The following is a 25335-nucleotide window of genomic DNA, read 5'->3' on the forward strand; positions in this document are numbered from 1 at the left end:
CACTTTTATCTGACATATAACCACAAAATACTGAGGGAGTGTTGATGTGGTAATAGAAATATGTTCCTTACTTGTATTGACTGGACCATAAATGTTTGAAAATCACCCAGTTATCACAAAGGAACACTAGTTGACTGTTGCATGATTGAAATATTATATAGGAATCACTTCTGTTTCTCCCTTTGACACCACACACTCCCTAACACCACCGCAACTTCACTGAAATGTGCAAAGTATTCATCTCTGGGACCCAGTTCAAAATCTTTGCTTTAAAAATTGAACAGTTTGGGTTACATTAAAAAATAACTTTGTTGAACTTCTTAAATTGCCCCCATCCTGCATTTTAGAAAGTCACAGAGCGGTGTCTTCAAGTTCACTGCTTCCAGGTTTTTGGAATCCTGTGGAATGTTTCAGGCTGTGGGCGGTATTTGCATTCCTAGAGTGAGATTTGGGAGTGGGAGCAGAGTTCTTCACTCAATAACAAATGCTTGGCTGAAACAAACCAAGCAAGTAGTTGCAAATATCTGTGGACATGTGGCATACCACGATGATCAAAAGTGAAAACTAACCACCCTGAGTGGACATTGTGCTTGAATAAAGGGACAGTGGCAACCAATGACTGAGACTGGCTGGAACACTAGGAACACTAAGCTGGATGCTCTGAACAGTGGGAACAGCCCCGTGGTGCAGGCTTCTGCACTGTGTGGTCTCTTCCCTGGGACACACACCGAGACAAACATCAACTCCGTCTGGAGGACCATTAACTGTGTGAAAGGCGCTGTTCGGTTGAAACTTGCTGGTTTTCCTGAACAAAGAGTTGATCTCAACTGAATGTTGCAGACTGGCACCTTCCAAGGTCCAGGATCACATGCTGAGGGATGCACTAACGTTTGGGGCAGCTGCCGCCAAGGTGCAGTGGGGAAAGACCACTGTCTGAGATCTTCTTGCTGAAGGTAAATGGGGGACATTCGGGCAAAGCCCTTTACCCGAAACGTCGATTTCGAAGCTACTTGGATGCTGCCTGAACTGCCGTGCTCTTCCAGCACCACTAATCCAGAATCTGGTTTCCAGCATCTGCAGTCATTGTTTTTACCTTATGTATGTATACATGATGTTTTTATAAATAAAGTACATTTTTGAAATAAAAGCAAGTTCTGAGGAGTGGGAATCTCGTGCAGATTGCTACTGTGCTCCTTTCTTTAATAACAAACAACTTTGCAATGCTGAGAAGAGATTCCAGTCAGACAGACCTCCTTCAGAAATGAAGAGCTGTACTTCCATTCTGACACATACCTTGTGGTGCAGAACAGTCCGAGGAAAGGCGAACAACACCCCTCACCCACCCACCCCACCCCCCCCACCCCCCACACCCCCCACACCCCTTTTTACAACAGCCAGTTGCCTCATCTGAAGTTTAAAGGTCCACTTTCACAGACAGCCACTTTGACAGCTGCAGTCAAAATGTAAGTGTGAGGTCAGTATACTGAGATTGGAAGGGTGCCAGGTGGGTAGGAGGTAGTGTGCTAGGTCAGTAGATTGCTCAGGTGGCTAGGGGTGGTGATGGAGTGATTGTGGTGATTCATCTAAGTTAAATGGGTAAGGAAGGAATCAAGGTCAAGGGAGTTCAGAGGGTGGGGTTAGGGTGTTGGGTCCCAGTGGGGAAAGGGGGCTGTCAGGTTCGGCAGAGGTACAGGGAGCTGCTGGACTGGTGGGGAAGAGGATTGGTTCAGGTCCAAATCAGGGGGAAAGGAGGTGGAGTCTGAAGTGGGCGGGGTTGCTTGATTAGGTCTGGCAATGGGTAAAGGGTATTCAGGTCTGGAGGGAGGCGGGAGATGGGATCCAGTGGTACAAGAGGGGTGTTTGACCCAGATTTTGGGCAAGGACTTGTTTGGTCCCATGGAAGAGGGGTTGAGAGAGAGGTATGTTTGTCAAATTTGATGGTAGAAGGGATTTGGAGTGGGGGGGGATAGATTTGTCAGATCCCAGAGGGAATGCAAGTGATGGGTCAGGGTCTAGTGGGGTATAGGATCTGGGGACAGCGTTTAGATTAGATTACTTACAGTGTGGAAACAGGCCCTTCGGCCCAACAAGTCCACACTGACCCGTCGAAGCACAAACCACCCACATCCATTCCCCTACATTTACCCCTTCGCCTAACACTACGGGCAATTTACCATGGCCAATGGTAAACCTAACCTGCACAACTTTGTGACTGTGGGAGGAAACCGGAGCACCCGGAGGAAACCCACGCAGACACGGGGAGAATGTGCAAACTCCACACACTTACCTGAGGCGGGAATTGAACCCGGGTCTCTGGCGCTGTGAGGCAGCAGTGCTAACCACTGTGCCACTGTGCCGCCCACCTTTTGGGGGTTTGGTGAGTTGAGCAGTTTCTCAGGAGGTATCAATGGCCTAAGTTTTCCTGAGTAGCTATTTACTTCATTTCATTGAAACCCTCCAAATTCTCGACATTGAGAGCCGGTGCATGAGCGGGTTACTGGGAGAGTTTTAACAGTTAATTTCTATCTGAAGTCTAGTTTCTCCTTAGTTTTGCAATAAATCATTTTTAAAATGCTCTAAGTTCAGAGGAGTGAAGTTTTATTCCAGCCTTTAAACCAGGGAATACAACCTCTCTGAAAGAAGTTCCAGCTCATTACCAGGATGGCTAGTTAAAACTGGTTTTCAGAAGTTTGAGTTCAATTGTTTTTTTTTGATTTGGAGTTATTGTCTAGCTCTCACCATTGTTAACAGCTAACCCGAGAATGCAACTTTTTTTAAAAAAAGGTTTTGTGATTTACACATAAAAGAAGTGAAACTATCACTATATTCTAACAGATGAAAGGCTTAACAGACAATCAATTTTTCAATGTATAATTTCAGTTACATCACACTGCAAATTTTTGCTATAAATTCTGTGTTACGATCGAGCCCTCCACAATCACCTGATGAAGGAGCGTCGCTCCGAAAGCTAGTGTGCTTCCAATTAAACCTGTTGGACTATAACCTGGTGTTGTGTGATTTTTAACTTTGTTTTTTTTTGAGACAGCGTAAAAGTAGGTCTTAAGGGTCTTCTCATACAGGGATAGTGTTTCTAACTCGAGGCCAGAAAATTAATGTTTAAATCTCACTTGCCCCAAAGGTGTGTCAAAGTATGTCTGAGCAAGTTACTGAAAAATCATTTAAACAGAGTCCTTCCTCAGAGCTGTCTTGTTTCCACTGAGATCTTAGTACACAGAGTTTGAGAGTTTGGTGAGTGAGGGGGTTTGGTGGATGGTTCCCTTTTCTTTTTTTTTTCTTCTTTTTTTTATTCTCCTGTTTTTTTTTCTTTTTTTTAATTTAACCCCCACACTACCGCCTAACTGCGGTAGTGCTCATTTTTCCCCAGCACCCATGGTGTGTGTGTGCAGGTGTGAAACACAGTGAATGACACAAAGTGCACGAATCTTTATTCAATTTCCACCACCAGGAAGATAGGAAAAACACCCAAGTGGCCAGTGACAAGCATTGCCCTTCAAACCACAGGGCAATGCTGTGTGATCAAAACAGTGAAGGGGAGGGTAGGGACTAAATCAAAATAGAGTTGGACGGGGAAATAATACACACCACTCCCTGCGGAGCCCACCTCTCCCTGAACGACTCCAGGGTGTTGGTGGACACCGCGTGCTCCTTCTCCAAGGACACCCGGGCTCTAATTCCCTTTTCTTTACTCTCTACCTTTTCCAGCCTCAACTAATTGGTTCTTACTATGATATAGGGGATGAAGTTAATTGGTGAGTAAATGTGAAGTTATTCGACTTATTCTAATTTTAAAGATTACCTTTTTATGAAAAGTTACAGGATGGCAGGGCAACTCAACCACGTGGAATGTAAAATTGTGGATTGTAGGAAGTGATGGAGGCACTCTGTTTTGGGGTCAAGAGTGTGGTGCTGGAAAAGTACGGCAGGTCAGGCAGCATCAAGGAGCAGGAGAATCAACGTTTTGGGCATAAGCCCTTCATCATTTGGTTCCTGATGAAGGGCTTATGCCCGAAACGCTGATTGTCCTGCTCCTCGGATGCTGCCTGACCTGCTGTGCTTTTTCCAGCTTTTGGACTATTGGTGCTGGAAGAGCACAGCAGTTCAGGCAGCATCGGAGGAGCAGCAAAATCGATGTTTCGGGCAAAAGCCCTTCATCAGGAATAAAGGCAGAGAGCCAGAAGCGTGGAGAGATAAGCTAGAGGAGGGTGGGGGTGGGGAGAAAGTAGCACAGAGTACAATAGGTGAGTGGGGGAGGGGATGAAGGTGATAGGTCAGGGAGGAGGGAGGAGTGGATAGGTGGAAAAGGAGATAGGCAGGTAGGACAAGTCATGGGGACAGTGCTGAGCTGGAAGTTTGGAACTAGGGTGAAGTGGGGGAAGGGGAAATGAGGAAATTGTTGAAGTCCACATTGATGCCCTGGGGTTGAAGTGTTCCGAGGTGGAAGATGAGGCATTCTTCCTCCAGACGTCTGGTGGTGAGGGAGCGGCGGTGAAGGAGGCCCAGGACCTTCATGTCCTTGGCAGAGTGGGAGGGGGAGTTTAAATGTTGGGCCACAGGGCGGTGTGGTTGATTGGTGCAGGTGTCCCGGAGATGTTCCAGGAGATCTCCTGAGGTGATGTCTCCCACCCACAGCTTCCAACCTCATTGTCTGGGAAGCCCGCACTGCCTGGTTCTACCTCGTTCCCAAGATCCACAAGCCTGACCACCCTGGCCGACCCATTGTCTCAGCATGCTCCTGCCCCACTGAACTCATCTCTACCTACCTCAACACTGTCCTATCCCCCCTAGTCCAGGACCTCCCCACATACATTCGAGACACCACCCACGCCCTCCACCTCCTCCAAGACTTCCGTTTCCCCGGCCCCCAACGCCTCATCTTCACCATGGATATCCAATCCCTCTACACCTCCATCCGCCATGACTAGGGCCTCCAAGCCCTCCGTTTTTTCCTCTCCCGACATCCCCAACAGTACCCTTCCACTGACACTCTCATTCGTTTGGCCGAACTGATCCTCACCCTTAACAATTTCTTCTTTGAATCCTCCCACTTCCTCCAGAACAAAGGGGTAGCCATGGGCACACGTATGGGTCCCAGCTATGCCTGTCTCTTTGTTGGCTATGTAGAACAGTTGATCTTCCGTAATTACACCGGCACCACTCCCCACCTCTTCCTCCGCTACATTGATGACTGTATTGGCCCCAGCTCATGCTCCTGAGAGGAGGTTGAGCAATTCATCAACTTCACCAACACATTCCACCATGACCTTAAATTTACCTGGACCATCTCTGCCACTTCCTTTCCCTTCCTGGACCTCTCCATCTCCATTAATGACGACCGACTTGACACTGACATTTTTTACAAACCCACCGACTCCCACAGCTACCTGGATTACACCTCTTCCCACCCTACTTCTTGCAAAAATGCCATCCCGTATTCCCAATTCCTCCGCCTCCACCGTATCTGCTCCCAGGAGGACCAGTTCCACCACAGTACACACCAGATGGCCTCCTTCTTTAGAGACCGCAATTTCCCTTCCCATGTGGTTAAAGATGCCCTCCAACACATCTCGTCCACATCCCGCACCTCCGCTCTCAGACCCCACCCCTCCAACCATAACAAGGACAGAACGCCCCTGGTGCTCACCTTCCACCCTACCAACCTTCGCATAAACCAAATCGTCCATCAACATTTCCGCCACCTCCAAAAAGACACCACAACCAGGGATATATTTCCCTCCCCACCTCTTTTCGCCTTCTGCAAAGACCATTCCCTCCATGACTACCTGGTCAGGTCCACACCCCCCTACGACCCACCCTCCCATTCTGGCACTTTCCCCTGCCACCGCAGGAACTGTAAAACCTGTGCCCACACCTCCTCCCTCACCTCTATCCAAGGCCCTAAAGGAGCCTTCCACATCCATCCAAGTTTTACCTGCACATCCACTAATATCATTTATTGCATCCATTGCTCCCGATGCGGTCTCCTCTACATTGGGGAGACTGGGCGCCTCCTAGCAGAGCACTTTAGGGAACATCTCCGGGACACCCGCACCAATCAACCACACCGCCCCCTGGCCCAATATTTCAACTCCCCCTCCCGCTCTGCCGAGGACATGGAGGTTCCTGGGCCTCCTTCACCGCCGCTCCCTCACCACCAGACGCCTGGAGGAAGAACGCCTCATCTTCTGCGTCGGAACACTTCAACCCCAGGGCATCAATGTGGACTTCAACAGCTTCCTCATTTCCCCTTCCCCCACCTCACCCTAGTTCCAAATTTCCAGCTCAGCACTGTCCCCATGACTTGTCCTACCTGCCTATCTTCTTTTCTACCTATCCACTCCACCCTCCTCCCTGACCTCTGCCTTTATTCCTGATGAAGGGCTTTTGCCCGAAACAACCATTTTGCTGCTCCTCCGATGCTGCCTGAACTGCTGTGCTCTTCCAGCATCACTAATCCAGAATCTGGTTTACAGCATCTGCAGTCATTGTTTTTACCTAGTGCTTTTTCCAGCACCACATTGTCTTCTCTGATCTTCAGCGTCTGCAGCCCGCACTTTCTCTTCGCACTCTGTTTTGGGGCGAACACACCTGAAGGACACGTGACTGACTGCAAAGGCTTGAGCATATGAGACAGGGAAATATAAATATTGCATATTTATGGTCACAACACAGCTTCAGCGTGCACAGGCAGGAAGAGAATAGGTGACCACCAAGGAGTCTAAGAGAAGCAGGAAGGCAGTGTGGGAATATCCTGAGTCTATCTTTTCAGTACATGTATTCCCGTTTGGATACTGGTTAGGGCAATAGTTTCTCAGTGGGGTGCAAGTCTGTGGCAATATAGCAACCTGAGCTGGCTGGGAGGGAAGGAAAAAGTGTCAAAGAGTGTGGGATCATGTTCAAATAATGACCAAACTTAGTGAGTGGCAAAAATAGCCTCCTTTATTCAGCACCATTCTTGATATTTCCAATCAGCCTCTTTGCATTTAGCTGAGGGGGTGGGGGGTCAGCAGGGCCCAATTACTAAATGGACCCCCCCATTATTGTTTGAGGACTTTACACAGTGGTCTTTCCCCACTGCGCCTTGGCAGCGGCAGCCCCAAACTTTAGTGTGTCCCTTAGCACATAGGAAGTTCCTTCAGCAACCACAAACAGCACAAGTTTGAGGTGAAACACAGTTCTTACACTACCCCTTTGATACATTGTTCTTATATATATTAAAACTCCATTACTATGGTATTACTTGACTTGGAGATGCCGGTGTTGGACTGGGATGTGCAAAGTTAAAAATCGCACAGCACCAGGTTATAGTCCAACAGGTTTAATTGGAAGCACTAGCTTTCAGAGTGCTGCTCCTTGTGGACAACCACCTGATGAAGGAGCAGCGCTCCGAAAGCTAGTGCTTCCAATTAAACCTGTTGGACTATAACCTGGTGTTGTGTGATTTTTAATAAGGTATTACATTGTTTTATCTATAGTACACAAATGTTTGAGGGGCTTCTGTCCTGGGAGACAGGAAGTGGGTTAAAACATGCTAAGTGCTGGCTGCTACTCCTGATGGGATTAAGAGTCTGTCCAGTCTGCTTACATAATTAAGAGGTGTTAATCCTTTTGTAAAAATGCTAGGCCTCTATGCTCTAACTAAGTTAGAAATTGTACCTGTACTTAATCAAGGAGTAAAGGATATTAAACTGATGCGCACAGCTGAATTGTAAGGTTTGTTTACTGTTTGCCAGTGAGATTTTCATTCATTCACACAATTTCATGGAAGCGCTGTTTTGTCAGTAAGTTTCTTAAAGAGATAACAGCCCAGTTAAAAGGTATTTAACAAGTACATACTAATTGGGGAAACTGTTTGGTGTTCTGTAATCTATTTAGATCTGGGAAACAGTTGGTAAGGGCTGATTAATATTATAATGTTTCATGGAGACTTGATGGGGATGGTGTTGTTCTGTATGTCACACTTACTCAGATACTGAGAAATCTGCTGTATCTTGGGGTGGCTCAGTGGTTAACACAGTTGCCTCATAGTGCCAGGGAACTAGGTTTGATCCCAGCCTCAGGTGTCTGTCTGTGTGGAGTTTGCACATCCTCCCTGTGTCTGCGTGGGTTTCCGCCGAGTGTTCTGGTTTCCTCCCACAGTCCAAAGATGTGCAGGCCAGGTGAATTGGCCATGCTAAATTGCCCGTAGTGTTAGGTGCATTAGTCAGAGGGAAATGGGTCTGGGTGGGTTACTCTTCGGAGGATTGGTGTGGACTTATTGGGCTGAAGGGCCTGTTTCCACACTGTAGGGAATCTAAACTAATCTAAAGATGTAGCAAGGGCTGATAAGGTGTGAAAATGCAGTAATGAGTTTGAAAGGGTTGTTTTGATAAGAAATGATTATTTTAAATATGGTCTATCTTATGATAGTAAAATATACCACTGAACTGTAGTTTTATGAATGAATGAATGAATGAATGAAACTGTGTTATAGTAGGGAGTTATGAATGAATGAAATGGGAATGTGGTGTTTATTGTGAGTGGGTTAGGAAAGGAGTTATGAATGAATAAACATAAAGTGTTTGTGAGTGGGTTAGTGAAGGGATCTAGAATACAATATCTCACAAGAGTAATAATGTTAAGGTATTCCATGGTCAGGCCTTTCTGTGACATAAACATAACTCCAGAATGATGTGTTTTCTCCCTGGGATATCATGGAGTGACTGCAGGATATTCTTTGGGGGGTGGAGGGCTGGGGTGAGTGAATGGCCTGAGTTATGATCAACCTTAGTATCAGTGACATAGATTGGAAGAGGGGTGTGATCCTGAAAACAGACATTTGGGAGTTAGGAAGGAAATTGAAAAGAAGGACCTCAAGATCTAGATGCTAGGTTTAAAATGGCCTGGGCTTGAGATGGTTCCTCAGCACACTGCACCCTCTCAGCCACAGGAGTATCTTGCTCGTGTCCCCTAGCCCTTGTGCAATCAGATGAAGCAAATAGTGGGGCGGCACGGTGGCACAGTGGTTAGCACTACTGCCTCACAGCGCCAGAGACCTGGGTTCAATTCCTGCCTCAGGCGACTGACTGTGTGGAGTTTGTACATTCTCCCCGTGTCTGCGTGGGTTTCCTCCGGGTGCTCCGGTTTCCTCCCGCAGTCCAAAGATGTGCAGGTCAGGTGAATTGGCCATGCTAAATTGCCCGTAGTGTTAGGTAAGGGGTAGATGTAGGGGCATGGGTGGGTTGCGCTTCGGCAGGGCAGTGTGGACTTGTTGGGCCGAAGGGCCTGTTTCCACACTGTAAGTAATCTAATCTAATCTAATCTAATAGCTTCAGCCACCTTTCTTAAAGTATAATCTTGTAACACCTCAGTCAGATCTCCTCTCAACTTCCTGTGCTTCAAGGAGGTTTACTCCAGCTTCTCTAACATAGCTGATTGGCTTATGCAGACCCTTACGGTCTTGAGGAAACATTGCCCACAATGTCACTCACATCTGGTGATGTGTGAATGAATGTGATTGAGAAATCTGTGGTATCTGTTTTGGCTGCATTTGCTATCTGACGTGATCAGTGTTGTGTTTGACCAGAGTTTGTCTGCTCCCGTATCTCCCTCATGTTAATTCTGAGAGCCAGATTGTAGGTTGTGTGCATGTTGTAGATTGAATTAGTTGTTTCAACTTTGTACAGCAAACTTTTATTTAAAGTAAAATTTGTTCAAAACTGTAGAATCTTGTGGCCTTATTCTGTCAGCAAGTAACTGGGATCTCACTTTTGTCTACTCCTAATAAAGTATGACTAATCCCGAACCAGATCACAGCATGAATTTTGGACAATAGTATGAAAACAGATCAGTTCTCAGTATCAGCACCTTCTGAGAGAGGATGCACAAAGGAGGTTCCTTTAAAATGAATATGAATTAGGAAATCCAGTTAAGTGCAGACAAGCAGAAATTATTCTTCTTTGAGCATGCCTCCCAAATATTCTCCCACAGTGGACCATGATCAAATCAATGCAATCTCATTCATTTGTTCTGTGTGTGTTCTGAGCTGATAAGCATGGGAAAGAATTGTGGCTGTAGAATTGTAACATTCAGGGAACATGGTGTTACAATGATTACTATATCCATTACTGCCTAAGAACGGGGGTGGTGTTTGTTGCATGTTTTTAAATAATATGCCCAGACCAATTCAAGAGTTGCTGAAAAGACAGTTTTAGAATTAGTCAGAGACAGATGGAAAGGTGCAGGAGGATGGCTGCCCACTGGGAGATCCCGCTGTTACCTGTGCTGCTGAGAACGTGGCTGAAACTAAGAACTTAGGGAGAGGTTCCAGGAGTCATTTGATTCCTTCATACAATTAGAACTCAGGACAAGTCCAGGGAACCAGTTGGTGCAGCTGAGAGTCGAGTTTAGGATTCAGGAACCATAATGGCTCAGAAGTGGCTTGTAAGCCATTAACAATTCAGTCCACCTGAAAATGGGGTTGAAAGCAGCCCACAAGCAGTACATGGTTGCTGCAGCTGAGTGAGATTGGAGTTCAGTGAAATCTAGGGGCAGATCCAGTTTGGTAAAGCTAGCTGTCTGAAGTCAAGCTGGAATTGTACCCATGAATAGGTGCAGTTTTAGTTTCCCACAATGTGAATAACATCTAGGGCAGGCCCTTTGGTCGTTCCTGTCCGGCCCACATGAGGTCAATCTTAAATTAGAACATAAATGAAAAAGTATTTACACCATACACACAATACAACTGTGTTGCTTTTGTTGTGAAAAGGATGCTTTTTTTATTTACGTACGGACGCACATGCGTGTGTGAATAGCTAAAAGTGATGCTTGCTGGCTAGCCCTCAAAATGTCAGCTCACGCCAAAACAAGTTATATCATATCCCACACAATCGCCAGAAACAGTAAACCGTTTTCTGATGGAGAATTTATTAAGGAATGCTTGCTGGACTCTGCAGAACTAATACGCCTGGAGAAAAAGAAGGCATTTGAGAATGTGCCCTTCTCCCGACGCACTGTAACGAGAAGGACTGGGGACATCGCAAGAAATCTGGAACTTCAGCTGCAGCACAGAGTGGTCAACTTTGACTTTTTTCCGTGGCTTTGGATGAGAGCTGCGATGTACGTGACACAGCCCAGCTACTCATTTTCGTACATGGGATAACTACGGAATTTAAAATCACGGAGGAGCTGGCAGCCATGCAGTCTATGAAAGGAACAACAACTGGTAATGATTTGTTCACGGAGGCAAATGCATGTTTGGACACTTTTGGACTAAAATGGGGCAAGCTGGCGGGTGTGACAACGGATGGTTGTCCAAATCTAATGGGAAAAAATGTTGGACTCTAAAAGAGAATGCAGGATAAAGTGACAGAAATTGACCCTGAACAGAAACTGGTATTTTTGCATTGTATTATACATCAGGAAGTGTTGTGTAAGTGAGTTTTAAAAATTAACCATGTGGTTGATGTTGTAACTAAAATAGTTAACTTCATCAGGGCAAGAGCTTTGAATCACAGGCAGTTTGTTGCACTTTTGGAGGAAAATGAGACTGAACATCGTGACATAGGCTACCACACAGCTGTCAGGTGGCTCAGCCTGGGCAAAATGCTGAAAGGTTTAGGGTGTAGGTTTGCTCGCTGAGCTGTAGGTTTGATATCCAGATGTTTCATTACCTGGCTAGGTAACATCATCAGTGGCGACAACAAAACAGAAGACAATTGCTTCGCTTCACTTGGAGGTCGCCACTGATGATGTCACCTCACCAGGTAATGAAACATCTGGATATCAAACCTACAGCTCAGCGAGCAAACCTACACCCTAAACCTCAACCTGAGCTACAAACCTTCACAAACCTTGCATACTGAAAAGTGTATGGGACCTGAGAGAAGAGATTCAAGATTTCTGTGTGAAGAAAGGGAATGGCATTCCACAGCTTGCAGATGCAGACTGGATTGGACACCTTGGTTTTGCTGTTGATGTGACTGCACTTATGAATGAACTAAATGTGAAACTGCAGTGCAAGGGCCTTTTTGTGCATGAAATGTACAACTTGGGGAAGGCTTTTATGAGAAAGTTGCAGCATCTCCCAAGCCAAGTGGAGGACAACATTCTCACCTACTTGCCAACACTGAAGGAAGCTGCTCCTTCAGCTGATCACCTCCACAGGTACGCATCTATGTTAGAAGCACTGCATGGTGAATTTTCAAGGCGATTTCAAGACTTTAAAACGGTTGAGAATGAAATGCACATGATTTTTTCCCCCATTTACATGCAATGTGGAGAATGCACCTCGTGATGTTCAGCTTGAACTCATTGACCTACAGTCTGACACACTTCTGGCAGACGACTTTAGGTCAGTCTCACTGCTTGATTTTTACTCTTTCCTCAAAAAGGAGAACTTTCCACACATGAAGAGGCATGCTCAGAAGATTCTAATCCTCTTTGGATCTACCTATATATGCGAACAGACATTCTCAGTGATGAAGTTCAACAAATCCAAATACAGATCCTCTATCACTGATGATCACCTCTCAGCTGTCCTTCGTATATCCACCTCAGACATTCAACCAGATTTTTCTCACTAAACAAGTAAAAAATGAACTGTCTCCTTCCTATCGGAAAGATGTTGTGAAACTTGAAAGGGTTCAGAAAAGACTTACAAGGATGTTGCCAGGGTTGGAGGATCTGAGCTACAGGGAGAGGCTGAACAGGCTGGGGCTGTTTTCCCTGGAGCGTCGGAGTCTGAGGGGTGACCTATAGAGGTTTACACAATTATGAAGGGCATGGATATGATAAGTAGACAAAGTCTTTTCCCTGGGGTTGGGGAGTCCAGAACTAGAGGGTATAGGTTTAGGGTGAGAGGGGAAAGATATAAAAGGGACCTAAGGGGCAACTTTTTCACACAGAGGGTGGTACGTGTATGGAGTGAGCTGCCAGAGGAAGTGGTGGAGGCTGGTACAATTGCAACATTTAAGAGGCATTTGGATGGATATATGAATAGGAAGGGTTTGGAGGGATATTGGCCAGGTGCTGGCAGGTGGGGCTAGACTGGGTTGGGATATCTGGTCGGCATGGACGGGTTGGACCGAAGGGTCTGTTTCCATGCTGTACATCTATATGACTCTATGACTCTGTAACTGAAAAACATCAAAAGCACTTATTGCTTTTTGTATAGAGTTGTTTGTTGTCTGTAATACTGAACAATAATGAAACAACTTTTCATTATTGGTTTGTGAGATTAACATGTTAAAAATGAAATGGAATACTGAAATTATTGTTTTCACTGTTTATTTTTTCTTTATTTGACCTACTCCACAATTTCATATTTTTATTGTAACAGGATATCCTTATTCTTTTGATTATACATTTCAGTGCAAAACTATGTAATTTAGTACTTTTTGCAATAGGAGGAAATTAATACAGAGAAGAATTATGTTCAATTTATTGTTGGTTCCGCCCTCCAACACAACTCAGTTTTCCCATGTGGCCCCTTGGAAGAATTAATTGCCCAGCCCTGATCTAGGGGGAAGGAGGGCCGTTGTTTCTGAGGAATTGACTGCACTGGCTACTTGATGTGCTCTGCTGGGTTTTTAATACAATTTGTCAGTTACCCATATCTACTTTATGTTAATTCTGGATGCTAAATTATTAAATTGTATACACATTGTAGATTGTATTACCATTCTAACTTTATTTCGTAAAGATTAGTCTTGACTTTTCAAAACTCTTGAATCCTGTGGCTTTGTTTTCTTAGTAATACATGGGATCTCATCATGTATTGTCAATGTTTTAAAAGAGAAATTACTGGTTCTAATTTCTATCCAGATTTTAACACAAATTTGCCGATCTCAGCTAGGATCATACAGATCTCATTTTAATTCTTCGCAATTTGTGAGACCCCAGAGTGAAAGCAGGTGGGACCCACAGTTTATATGTGAATGGGGTTTGTGGGGAGGAGGATGGTAAGGGGAGGAGGATTGTTGAGTGAAGGCAAATGTTTTCTGAACAGTAATTTTAAAGATTCTGATCAGGCTTCAGTTCTAGGAATTGTGAACATGTGTGTCATAGAGTCCATAGAGATGTACAGCACGGAAACAGACTCTTTGGCCCAACTCATCCATGCCGACCAGATATCCTAACCTAATCTAGTACTATTTGCCAGCACTTGGCCCGTATCCCTCTAAATCCTTCCTATTCATATACCCATCCAGATGCCCTTTTAAATGCTGTAATTGTACCAGCCCTCCACCACTTCCTCTGGCAGCTCATTCCATTCATGCACCACCCTCTGTGTGAAAAAGTTGCCCCTTAGGCCCCAAATTATATTTCTCCTCTCACCCTAAACCTATGCCCTCTAGTTCTGGCCCTCCCCCATTGATTGTTGATACTGATCCTAAGACTGTACCATCACCCATCACAGCATGAGTAGTGATTGTAATGAGGTCAGTTAGGTGAACATCATAAAATAGTGAGTTCTCTGATTGGGGCTGTTAACCTTGTCCAATCAGGGAGCCCTAGCTGACAGATATAAACAGGAGTGTTAGAGGTTCTGTTCACTCTGAGAGCTGGCTCTGAGGGAGCTGGATCAGTATCAAGGACACTCCATATGTAAGTAAAGGGGGACTTGGTGATGGTATTACCAGCCTCAGTGGAGTTATTTTGCAATTAGAGGAAGATTTAATAGAGGTATTGAAAAATGTGTGCTTGTTTTGATGAATTACCTGACTTTACTGGCAATCAGTAACCAGAGGAAGGTAATTGGCCAAAGAACCAGAGAGGGAGATGATTCATTTTTGCTTTACATGGCCAGTATAAGTATCTGGAGTTGTCTGACTGAAAAGGTAGTAGAAAACAATTTTAATAGTAACTTTTGAAAGAGAATCAGATACCTGAAAGAGAAAAGAAAAATGCAGGACTGTGGAAAAAGTGCAATTTTTTAAATAGGTAAGCTTGAGAAGTTGTGTGGAAACAGACTCCTTCTCAACTATATTATTTCATGATTCTTAAAACTAATTTTGCGATAATAGTTTAGTGACTCCCATTCAAGCAGCCAGAACAATCCCTGCCATTATGTAACACAATTAAACAACATCTATTTTTATCATCTGATTAGCATTCACTGGTATATGTTGAATCAGTTCATTTAATGGGTAATGAAAGTAATTTCTCCCTTGCACTAATAAATTGAAGGACATTTTAAAATGGAGATGGTAGAAATAGAGGTGAACTGAATATTCATTTTTTGCATCGATACAAATTAAGTGGGATAACTAACTTGATATTGGACTTGCAGTCGAATGGACTTGGATTAGTTCAGGGGTGCAGTAAATGTGTGATCATGAACAGATAATACATCATTTTGCCCTTGTGTTTTGAACTGTGTCTCAGTAACAGTGTGGAAAAGAGATTTCGAAACTCAACATATTCATCAGCAATTTGATCAACCACAGACACTATAGAATCAAAAGCAGATTTTGGTTTGTGTACGCACATCCTGTTTTCTCAACATCCTGTATGAATTTCAGAGAAATCTGCAGCCAATGGCTCATTTTTAATTAGTCAGCTCGTTAAGTGCTGACATTGCATTTAGTTTCTGTGACCACTTTACACATAGCCATCAAAAGAAAAAAAAACAAAATCTTGCATTTATATTGGTACTTTCCACGACTTATCATGTCTCAAAGTGCTTTACAGCCAATTAAATCATTTTAGAACTGCAGTCACTATTGTAACTATAAGTTTTTAATCCACTTTCCCTGGCCTGTCAGGTTTAATCTGGACATCAATAACCCAAGACAGTTCTAACAATGAAATGTACCCCAATTTGTGTAACAGTCCTTCAGTATCATTTGTTATATCGTAGAACATAGAATTTCTTTATTAAAGCATGTTACACTCCAGAAAATACTGCAAAAATTCTTACCCACTTACTACTTGCAATCACAAATGAACCCACTTACATGAGCTGGGGAGTGTTAACAAACAAAGAGACCTTGGGGTGCAGGTACATAGTTCCTTCAAGTTGGAGTCACTGGCAGATATAATAACGAAGAAGACATTTGGTATACTTACCTTAATTGATCATTGCATTGAGAATAGTGGTTGGGGAGGTCATGTTCCAGCTGTACAGGACATTGGTAGGGCCATTTTTACAATACTGCATATAAATCTGGTCACGTTTCTATGGTAAGAATGTTGTTAAACTTGAAAGGATGCTGAAAAAATTTATGAGGATGTTGCCGGGACAGAGGGTTTGAGCTAGCTGAATAGTTTGGGGGCTCTTTTCCCTGGAGCTTCCGAGGCTGAGGGGTGACCTTACAGCAGTTTATAAAATCTCGAGGGGCATGGATAGGGTGAATAGCTGAGGTCTTTTTTCTAAGGGTATGGGAAAAAAACTAAAGGACGTAGGTTTAAGGTGATGTGGGACCGAAATAGAAGGGACCGACGGGTTGCTTTTTCACATCGAGGGTGATGCATGTGTGGAATGAGCTGTCAGAGGAAGTGGTGGAGGCTGATACAATTACAACACTTAAAAGGCTGGATGGGTACATGAATAGGAAGGGTTTAGAGGGATATGGGCTAAATGGGACTAGATTAATTTAGAATATCTGGTTGACATGGATGATTTGGACTGAAGGGTCTGCTTCTGTCCTGTACATCACTATGACTCAATGATTTGTCTGAGAATCAGGCTGAAACAGGTGGTGATCCTGCTCCATCCCAAACTCCACAGATCAGAACACCTCCTCCTGAGCTGGTTAACTGGACTCTGCAGCAAGCTTCCTTCAGACTCTTCTTCCACTCGGCCAAACTGTGTATTCAAACTTTGTCACTGTTCAGTCTCCTGCAAATGATCAGTTTGCAAATATCGTGTTTTCCACAGCCAGTTTGATCCAATTAACTTATCAGGACTGGCTTGTTTTGCCATGAAAAGAGGCTTATCTCTTGATCTTCACGAAATTTGTCCTTAAGTCATGCTGTTAGCACCTTTTATATCATATAATTAATCATATGATCACAATTCTATAATCAAGCACTGTTTTTAGCTAATAAACAGTCCACATTATTACATCTGATGCCCTGATTTGTTTTAAACAGAACTTTGGCCAAATACTGTGTGACCATCAGAGCTGAGTTACATTATTTGTTTTAAACACACTTTCCTGAACACCTTTCTGATGCTTCAGTCACCACCAGGCTTCAAATGGTTTAATTGGAAGCCCTAGCTTTTGGAGTGATGCTCCTTCATCAGGTGCTCAGAGCAGAAGGAGCAGTGCTCCAAAAGCTAGTGTTTCCATTTAAAACTATTGGACTATAACCTGGTGTTGTGTGATTTTTAACTTTGTACACCCTGGTCCAACACCTGCATCTCCAAATCAAGGCTTGAAATGCTTTTTCTTCTCCCTTCATTTTATTTCAGCTGACCACCCCCCTCCCCCCCCCCCCCCCCCCCGCCCCCCCGACTCCCCCTCAAATTTAAGGTTAACATTCATAACCAAAGAAATGCAGGAGTCATGTACTCTCAGCAATGTGCCAAAAACAGACATGTGATAATGACCAGTTAATCCGATTTGTGTAATTTTTTAAATTTCAAAAATATACTTTATTCATAAATTTATTTGGATCTCTATATAATTAGTCATGCCATCCCTGTGCACACATTACATTGCTTTACATACAGACATTGAAATGTATTTTTCCTATATACAAGTCTGTACATTTACTATCCAGCTCTTCTGCTGAGGCGTCAGCGGAGCCCAAATGACTGGGTGGGCCCCCTGTTCTAATGTTGATTTAGAGATAGATTTTGATGCCACACCAGAGAAAGCTCCCTGCTCCTCTCCAGGAGAGTGCCATGGGATCTTTCACATCTATTTAAGTCAAGATGGGGTTTAATGTCTCATCTGTAAGGCGATACCTCCAACACCGCATTGCATTGGAGTGTTAGCTTTGGTTTTTGTGTTCAAGCCCTTGAGAATGCAACCGTGAGACTTGGAGACTAGACTACTATTACCTGCTGGGTTTAAAAAGATCCCATGGCACTGATTGAAGAGGAGGACGTGTTCTCCCTCACCAAAGTGATAATCAACCAATACCTAAAAAACGATTGTCTGCTGCTTCTCAATCTTATAAGATTTTACTGTGGTAACATTGCCTTCTGTTTCATACATTACTCTCGTGGCTAAACTTCAAAGTATTTCATTTTCCGCACAGGGCTTTGAAACATACTGAGGACATGAACGTTGTTTTATAAGGGCAAGTCATTCTTATTCTGTTAAGTATCTTATGAAAATCTCTCTGAGGAGAGTCTGCAATTTGTGAGTCTCTGAAAAGGCCCAACAAGCCACATGCCCAACTGCAGCAACACTGAGAAAAATTGCAACCGTATTTCACTCGTCATTTTTCAACTTATTATGACTGTCTGTTAACTATGAAGGCAGCAGCTATCAGACTTTGTATAATTCTAAAGGCAAATGCTGGCAATCTGGAATAGGAACAGAAAACATACTCAGCATTTGTCAAGAGAGAAAAACAGAGTCAATGATTCAGGTCAATGACTTTATGATTCCCCTTTGCAATGACATCATGAATGGGGACAGAGGGCTTTCAGCAATGCTCTGCCTCCATTCATGACATCACTGGGTGATAGTTCATGAGGTAACTACAGAGAAAATTCTACATCAAATACCTGTTGTTTGGTTGTCCCTGACTAGGATCTATCAGGTTCAGAAAAACATCCATCACAGAAATGCTGGTAAGGGTACAGGTACATTATTTTACCACAGTGTATTCACCCGTGTTTAAGTCAATCTCATGTAACAGTTGGCCCCATGATTTTTGGACTACCAGAAAGTATGTTTTGATGTATGCCATGTGAAAGTTGACCACATGAATCAAAGCCCAAAAATGTTAGAAGTAGAATATAGGCTAAGATAAAAGCCTTAACTCATAAACATAGTTCCACTCAATGTATTTCCCTCAGCTTAACTAACATGAATTAAGACTGGAAGAATGTAGATCGATCGTGGTTTGTTTTGTGGGGAGAGGCTGACAGCTTGGAGAAGAAAGGAAAGCACACACAGAAACAGGATGCCAGGGCCGACTTTCAGAATAAACATGAAATCAATGGGTGATCAAACCTTCTGTCCTCAGCCATCACCCTCGAGCATCCACATGAGGGGAAGGCAGATTTGAGCCTGGAGACCAATTTGAGGAGAAAATGAAGACTGCTGATGCTGGAGATCAGAGCTAAAAATGTGTTGCTGGAAAAGCGCAGCAGTTCAGGCAGCATCCAAGGATGTTCCTTGGATGCTGCCTGACCTGCTGCGCTTTTCCAGCAACTCATTTTCAGTGGAGACCAATTTGGTCTTGCGATTGCCTACTTGGTGCAATCATCCTGCACCAAGGCCTTGGTCAAGTTTGCGAGCAATCAGCCTGATGTTTCCAAATGGCACAGTCCTTAACTTTACTGCATCCAGACAGAGAAGCCAGTAAAAGGGAAAATGTAAATACTTGGAAATAAACATAATGGCCACCATTTTGAAATGTACAAGACAAGTTGGATCTGTTTCTATCATTTATCAGTTTTACTGTTTTTCCTTCTGGATACCTCGGTCCCTTGAGCAGCATTGACCCATAGGTCCAGTCAAAGCCCCTATGTCTTCTCCAAGTGCAATGGGAGAGTGGGATCTCATAATAAAAACAGAGAAGAGGAGAGAGGCAGACACAATAAATGACTGGCATGGGCACTGCTACCAAATTCTTTCGACAGCCATGTTAGGTGTGTCAGATGGTTGAAAGTAAATCCCTCAAAAAGGTTATGTGAGTAAAAGACAACTCCCTCAACACTTTGCTCAAAAAATTTTATTTTTTTATGAGTATTATCCAAATTTTAGACTGTGTTGCATCTCTAATGAAATGTCATGCCTTTTTGAATAATAATTGGCTTTATGACATTAAAATTGGTATCACTTTCTTTGGGGAATGGAGGAACCCAGTTGGAGTTCTTTCTGCTGTTCGCTATCCAGTGACAGCTGTTGGAAACTGGATCCATGTGGACATTTGCAATGAAGAGCAAGCTCAGGTTGGCTATGACGACCTCCAATGTTAAATTATTTCCTCTTGGGAAATGTGAACAATGTTGGCAAGATCAGCATTAATTGGCCAACTTCACTTCCCCCTGAGATGTTGGTGGTGAGCCATTGTTGCTCTCCTGTTGTAGCTACATTCACTCTGGTGTTTGGGAGGGATGTCCAGAATATTGACCCACTATAAATGGCCTTACAACTTCAGGGTGTCTGCTGGGTTATAACGCTATTCATAGCAAGGAATCTTCAGGATTACTAGTGGCAGTGTGGGGGAAGGGAAGACAATTGAGATCACAATGACAACTCCTTAAACAGTGGGTGCACCTAAAGTGGCCCTTAGCAGTTGTAGAGTATTTCTGACGGTAATAAAAGACTGGATAATAACCTCCAGAGACAGAATTGAACACTACATCATAACTTGGTAAGTGTTCTAACCTGGTCCAATCTGGAATGTGAGGATGATGACATATGTTGGTGCGTGATTTCCACAATGTGCTAACAGTCATAAAGGTTGCAGGTGTACTCATTCACTCTGAAACAATGGGCCATCTGAGAGTTTCTTATTTTCCCTTCTGTGGTTTTTAGTGATCCTCCGAAGGTGGAAGGGCTAGTGGGGAATTGATCAGGTCAGCAAGGTGTGAAATAATGGTTCCCCATCCAGTTTTTCATGGCTGAATTAGTAAGATGTCAACCCTCCAGAACTGTCCTGCAGTCTCCAGCAGTGTCAATTTAATCTTCCTGATGATTATCCTACAGTTTGGCAACCCTTCCTGTGGGAATGGGAATGTTCAGCTAATTTTCCTGCTTTGTCTATTTAACCCTATGGGGAAGAGTACGCAGGGGATTCATCAAGTGAGGATTGTTTAAGGGATTTGTATTTAACGTGTCTCACGATCAAATAGATGCCTGACACTTAGGCTTCAGTCTTAACTTGAGGTGAGATTGTTGCGTGAAAGGGTTAAGATCTGGGCAAGTGATGATCACGCAGACACTGAGGCCCTGAGAAATTTGGATTCTCAAATCTCTTTGAAAATTTGAAAATTCAACTCCTGCCCAAAGTTGGCAGGAACGATGCTGCCAGAGTGTGATTTCAGCAGTAGGACCATCAGCTCAGACTAATCGGAGCAATCCTGAGGGATGACAGGCAGTTGTCCTATAACGTGTGTTTATTGAATGCAATTTGTCTATAACGCGATTTGTGAACTGCCAACCTCTTTTTTTATAAAGAGAACTCCTGTTCGCTCTTGCGCGATTCTCATTCCCGGCACTAGGTGTCACGGTGCGTGGAGGTCTGGACTCCATGTTGGCATCACATGATCAGTTGGCTAGTGCACTTTCTCGTGAAGAGCTTCGTGAAGGGTATTGTGAAATATTTGTGCTTGTGCTAGTGGACTTTGAAACGCATTGTGGAAACGTCTCTACAGCCTGAGGACAAGAAGCCGGGCGCAACCTGTTAATTTAAAAAGTTAAAGAATTGAGATAAGAGTGAAAGTTCACTGGAATTGACCGACAGTAAAAGGACAGGGTTGAGGAGCAGTTTAAAACTTGGCTTTGTTGTTTGCATTAAGAACTTACTTTTTGTTTAAAAAAAAATATGTTGAGACATTCAAGAATATCTGCAGCCCTTTGTAAGTCTGCTTCAGTGACTAAATCACTATGGTAACCAACTGCAAATAAAATGCCAGTACGGGGCTTGGACATGGCCAGTCGGCTGCTCAGGGTGGGCAGAATCAGGAAACTCTGTACATGGCGGGTGTGGGAGAGAGAGAGATGGGTGGCACACTGTTACTTTTGCTGCATGTGTGGAGGTGCCCTGAGGCAGTGAGTGTGCTGTGCAGAAGAGGTTCAGGGTTGGTCAGCGTCAGATGTTAGCGAGGATTAGAGTGAGTGGGGAAGATGTTGCAGGAAATGGTGGTTGCAGTAGCAAAGATAGAGTGAGTGTGAGGTATCAATGAGAAGATGGTGGAGAAGGTCATTAATCTTCTTCCTACGTTCTGTGCATTCCTTCAGGTGGTTGATACTGTACTGGCCTGGATGGTAACCCTTGTCCAGGTTGGCACGGTTCCAGGAGAACGGCATCCTCTGTTGGCCTGGGAGAAAAGGATGTTCTGCCTCTGCATCACCCCATCCCCATCAGCATCACCATGTTCCTGCCCACAAAGCGAGGCACCAATTTTCCATTGTCTGCCACATCCAGGGCTAATGTCAGGAACCTCTGGACTGACAGCTCTTGTCTAGCTGCACAATATCTTTTTAAAGATGGTGGTCAATTCTGGGATATGCAGGAAGTGGTGCGTTGTTTTGGAAATGCCACATGGTATGATGGTGCTAGAGTGTGTGAGAGGGGCACCATAGGTTGGAGTAGGTAAACGATCAAGCTGGTTTTATAAAATAAGGTGATAGACATCCCCAAGCATCATGATGTGAAACCCTCCAAAAATTTGACAAAACCGACAATTAGGGAAATAAATTAAGATTCAGCCCTTGATCTATCAATGCAGGTTTCATTCTGGGATCTGACTTGTGCAGTGTTACCATTGGATGGGATCAAAAGACTGGCTCGAATTTAGTGCAGTCAGCAAGTATAGATGCCAATTGAGAGTAATTAGTTGACCATTCTGATGAATTGCACTATGCAGTACTGTACAACAGGTCAACATTTAGTTTGACTGTGCTATCATTTGAGTTAGGCTAACTACTATTTTTGTTTTGACTTTTAATGGTAGTTTTGGTGGTTTGCCTGTTTTTCCCATTCTTTCTATTGCACATAGTGTCGCATGGGAACACAGCTACGGTGTTATTGGAAAACTACCGTTAGGCTGCCCATCAGTCTGGCACCAAAATGGCAGTGTAGAGATTTGTAAAGGGAGACTTGCATTGATATTGCACTTTTTGCAATCTCAGGATATTTCAAAGAGGCATTACCATTGAAGTAGTTTGTTTATAAATATTACTCCTAATAAATATGCACTTCCTATCCACTCCATTGGAGACTGGGGCATTTATCTAACATCCATAAGACAGACGTGTTGCCTCCTCTTTACACCATTTTGTTTGCTTTCATTACCTTTGCTTGGCATGCAATAGCTACCAGCTCCTTGTGTTAATAAGAGAAAACGTGGTCTCCATGAAAGGGTTGATTGATTGGTTTGATTGATTGATTTATTGTCACGTGTACTGAAATACAGTTAAAAAGCTTTGTTCACAAGCAGTGCAGGCACATCAGAGTAAGCAAGGATGTACAGATCAAAGTGACTTAGAATGAGGCATTCAGGTTACATTGCACAGGGTGTGCACTAGGTGAGATTAGCATGAGCAAGATCAACATTATTTGAGGCCAGAGAGTCTCTAGCCAGGAAATGATGGCCAGGAAGAAGCTGTTCCTGAACCTGCTGGTGCATGTGTTCAGGCTTCTGTATCTTCAGCCTGATGGAAGAGGTCGTAGGAGGTCATTACCAAGGTGCGATGGGTCTTTGGCATTGTCAGCAGCGAGCCATGTAAATGGAGTTCATGGATGGAAGGCTGGCTGCCGTGCAGGTCTGGGCTGTTCACACCACCTTCTGTACTTTCTTACAGTACTGGGTAGAGCAGTTGCCATACCAGGCTGTTATGTACTTGGACAGTATGCTCTCAGTGGTGCATCTATAGAGGTTGGTGAGGGTCCTTATGGACATGCTCAATGTCTTGAGCCACTTGAGGAAGAAGAGGCATTATTGTGTCTTCTTGACCGTGGGAAGTCCAAGACAGATCGTTGACTACCATCACTCCAAGGAACTTGATACTCTCCACCCTCTCAACCTCAGCTGATGTAGAAGGGGCTTATTCTCCTTCTTTCTTTCTGAAGTCAATGATCGGTTCTTCAGTTTTGCTGGCGTTGAGAGAGAGGTTATTCTCATTGCACTATTTCACCAGCCCTCTCTCTCCGTTCTGTATTTTGACTTGTTGTTGTTAGATATCTGTCCTAATACAGAGGTGTTGTCAGCAAATATGTCGGTGGCGCTCGTTTGGAATTTGGCAACACACTCATGGGTGTGCAGGGAAGCACAGTAGGGGGCTGAGGATGCATCCTTTGGTGGGGTTCCAATGTTGAACATTATTGTGCAGTTACCTATCCTCACTGATGTGCGCTCCACTGTGAAATCATCCCTTCTTTCCACATTGTAAGAGAGGAATAATTTTCCAGAAAATAATGTTTCTGCTGTAAGCCAGTTATGGCTTTGCAGTCAATGGCTTTGCCAACAAAATGAGAATTTGTTTCCCTTTTTCTCCTCCCAAGTATTTACAGTCCCATCTCCACTTCACTGCTGGCTACCCCTTCTAAATAGAAAATGTACATCCACAATATTACCATGGTTTATAAAAAGATCGCAATTTACAAAAGACCTTTGTCTTTAACAGCTGTCCCAACAAAATTCTGGACAGTAGTCCAGCAGACGATCACTGATACAATTGTGAATTTCATCAACAAGTATTTGTGTTTTTCTATAAATAGAGGCGCATGTTTTGTTTCACATGGTGCACACCTCATCAGTTCATAATGGATTTCCACAGTTATTAATGGAATATAAACTCAACAGCCAACAACATTGCAGCACCCTCTTGAATTTCTTGTGCAGCTGACAGCCTCTTTCAGTTGACTAGTTTACACTCAGAGAGTGGTGAGCCTGTGGGATTCTCTGTCCCATGAAGTCGTTGATGCCAAAATATTGAAGGAATTAATTATAATTCTTAGGGATCAAAGATTATGGGGAGAAAGTAGGAAAAGGTACTAAGTTAGATGAGCATCCATGATTGTATTGAAAGCTTGGAGGGACAAATGTCCGCCTTCCACTCCTATTTTCTATGTTTTCTTGGATTATGAATGAATTTTCACTGAGAGAACAGGAAGGCTCCGAGACAGTCAGATCAGCTGTGATCTCACTGAATCATAAAATCCCTGCAGTGTGGAAACTGCCCATTCGTCCCAACAAGTCCATGCTGACCCTCTGAAGAGTAACCCACCCAGACCCATTCCCCCTACCCTACCTTTACCCTGACCAATGCACCTTACCTACACATCACTGAAAACTATAGGCAATTTAGCATGGCCAATTCACCTAACCTGCACCTGGCGGGAGCAGACTCGATGGGCTGAAGGCCTACGTCTGCTCCTATGTCTTAAGATATTGGTTAGTCCTACCTTCGATGCAACAACCTGAGGGTGTGTAGCAAAATCTTGCTGCAGTGTTCCTTGTAGCAGTTCCTGTTCATG

General features: G+C 43.9%; 1 pseudogene; it reads left to right on the forward strand.

Moving 5' to 3' along the window:
* Positions 1-11193: 11193 nt before the first annotated feature.
* LOC140467115 (general transcription factor II-I repeat domain-containing protein 2A-like) lies at positions 11194-21513 on the forward strand (annotated as a pseudogene).
* The last annotated feature ends 3822 nt before the right edge of the window (positions 21514-25335 follow it).

Source organism: Chiloscyllium punctatum, chromosome 45 (genome assembly GCF_047496795.1).
Source record: "Chiloscyllium punctatum isolate Juve2018m chromosome 45, sChiPun1.3, whole genome shotgun sequence".
NCBI classification, from domain to species: domain Eukaryota; kingdom Metazoa; phylum Chordata; class Chondrichthyes; order Orectolobiformes; family Hemiscylliidae; genus Chiloscyllium; species Chiloscyllium punctatum.